This window comes from Palaemon carinicauda, chromosome 29 (assembly GCF_036898095.1).
Source record: "Palaemon carinicauda isolate YSFRI2023 chromosome 29, ASM3689809v2, whole genome shotgun sequence".
NCBI lineage: Eukaryota > Metazoa > Arthropoda > Malacostraca > Decapoda > Palaemonidae > Palaemon > Palaemon carinicauda.
In genome coordinates, this window is record NC_090753.1 from 23,214,019 (window position 1) to 23,216,958 (window position 2,940).

Genomic DNA, 2,940 nt, shown 5'->3' on the forward strand with positions numbered 1-2,940 from the left:
ACTAAGAAGGGACGTAGACATGCCACCACTCTCATCTCCTAAACTCTTTCTACACTCCAAAACACTCCTGGAAGAGTATTTCTTAGAGCTCTAAAACATACAGGTGGTAAGGAAAATATAGTCCATCGAATTCCAGAGAAGGCTGTTTGGGGTTCACGAGAAGGATTCAAGAAAACTATGAGTCATTCTGGACTTGTCGCCACTCAAAATGTTCAAATAAAACACCAAGTTCAGAATGTTAATCTTTCTGAACATAAGGACCCTGTTTCAAAAAGGGGTGTTCGCAGTCTTGTCAGACCTGAAAGATGTCTATTGGCAACTTCCAGTCAGTCACTCCCTCCCCTCCTACCTAAGATTCAAGTTACAGAGGATAATGTAGATCCTAGCAAAGATACTTGTCGGACTAGACACAGTCCTAACTATCTTCACGGGATTAGCAGACACAGTCACGCAGAAACCAAGGCAACAATGTACCTGGACGAAAGGCTGGGGTGGGAAACACCTGTATTGGCTGGTCTATGAGCATCCAAGGAAGTGTTTCGGTTCCTGGAACATCGGGGATGCAAGATAAGTTTCAAGAAGTCTCGATTTTCTCCAGCTCAAAGGCTTCAATGGTTGAAAAACCCATGAAACCTGTGGTCACGTCAACTCTCCTTTCACTTGAGAATGTAAAAGGAGATCGCAGGGTCGGTCAAGAGACTTTGGTAATCAGTCAGGATTCCAAGACGCTAACAGGGAGGAGTTCTGAACTCTCTCCAGTTCGCAATAATGACAGACCCAGTGCTAAGGGCACAGTTGAAAGATGCGTTAAGAGTCTGGAGAAGATACGCATCAAACGCTCGAAGAGATCTAAAAAGACCGATATCGGTCCTCCCTTAATTGCTTCCCTAACAGGGGTCAAAGGCCAAAAGTCCAAAGACCCGGTTGGTGACGTTAACCATCCCTTACCTAAAGGGATGATACCTGTCTGCAGTTCATGTGCAATCGATCCACAATGTGACAGTGGATGCTCTACTCGGGCTTAAGCCGATAGAGTTAGAATGGTTCATAGACGGAGACCTATTATCTCTCAGATGGGAACAAGTCCCCGAGCTGCAGATCGACCTCTTCATCACGAGTGTCTTCAAGAAACTACCTCGATATGTAGCCCCATACGAGGAACCTCTAGTGGAGATCACAGCCGATCTCCTGCAGAAGGTCCTCAATATGCTGAGATCCTGCCAAGGAGGAGTGGCTCTGTTGGCTCCCAAGCAGCCCAAGAGCAATCTGTTCCCTTTAGTGAAGGAACTGAAGCTGAGGGTGGCCCTAGTTCTGAACCCAGGACTTTCTCAGAAAGTTCAGAAGTTAATTGCCTTCGTTTTATCATAGAGAACCCGAACCCTTCATTTCATGAATTTCTTGCCCTAGCGGATAGGAAAAAATTTGGGATCTCAGAAGGCAGTATAGAATTCTTAGAAGAATACAAGTCTAAGTCAACGAGAAGACAATATGAGTCTTCTTGGTAAAAGCAAAAGGACTGAAAGAAATTTCAATGAACTTCTTTCTGTCCTTCTTTGTCCACCTTCATAATCAAGGTCTGGCAGCCAACACGATAACTATTTGCAAGTCAGCCTTGACTAGACATCTTCTATATGCCGTTCAAGTGGATCAGGCGAATGAAATCTTTAATAAGATTTCAAAGGCATGTGCAGGGCTTAAGCCTGCACCACCACCAAAGCCCATCTCATGGTCTTTGGACAAGATCCTACATTATGCCTCATCTGTGAACAATGAAGATTATTCCCTCAAGGATCTAACACAAAAGGTTATTTTTCTGTTCGCTATAGCCTCCGGGGCTAGAGTTAGTGAAATAGTGGCCTTATCTAGAGATGACGGCCACATTCAGTTCACAGAAGCGGGAGAACTGAATCTCTTTCCTGATCCAACCTTTCTCACTAAGAACGAGCTACTCACTAAGAGGTGGGGTCCCTGAAGAATCTGCTCTCTGACGGAAGATGTCTCTCTATGTCCTGTAGAGTGTCTAAAGGTTTAAATTCGTAGAACTTCAGACTTCAGGTGAGGACAGCTCTTTAAAGGAGAAACCTCTGGATCAAACTTGTCCCTAAAACAACTGAGGGCGAGCCTCACCTACTTTATTCGCAGAGCAGATCCTGACAGTACTCCCGCAGGTCATGATCCGAGAAAGATTGTTTCATCACTGAACTTTTTTCAATATATGGATTTTTAACGGCTTCGCTCATATACTGGATGGAAATCATCTAGAGTGTTCTACAAACAATATTCTAAGCAGGTCCATGAACTGAAGCATTACGTGGTTGCGGCAGGTAGTGTATTAAAACTTGTTGCCTAATTCTGCGATAACCAGTTAATTGATTGGGACTGTCAATTAAAGGGAGACGGGGTCATCACTTTTAGTGTGACCTCCTTTTGAATGAGTGTTACCATGGTGACACTAACTCTGTTCAAAATTTCAGGTGTGGAATTATAAAGAAAGCCTTAGTGCCGTATGTACGTAGTACACAGTGTTGATAGAATATAACAGGTATAGGAATTATGAAGAGAAATTTTATTATAAACGTCTCTTCAGTCTGCGAGTGGCAATCATCATTTCTTCCCTATCAAAAAGGAAAAATAATTTCTGCATAGGTTGCATGTATAATTCTGTTACCATGCTACATTCGTTTTACTTGTTATTTCATTTAGTCATTTATTAGAAATAAATGTCTATTAGAATGTAATTGCGTCCTAATTCGCCCGACAATTGCATGTTTAAGATGCCAGAGTTTTTTGACTTACTGATGTAAGTATACTTCATATCATTGTTTTCTTGCAAACAATGGATATAATGGACACTGATATTGGTTTTGAAATATATACAAACTATGAGACTGCTTGTATATTCAGTGTATACCTATGTTTGTTCATACAATATATGCTAAC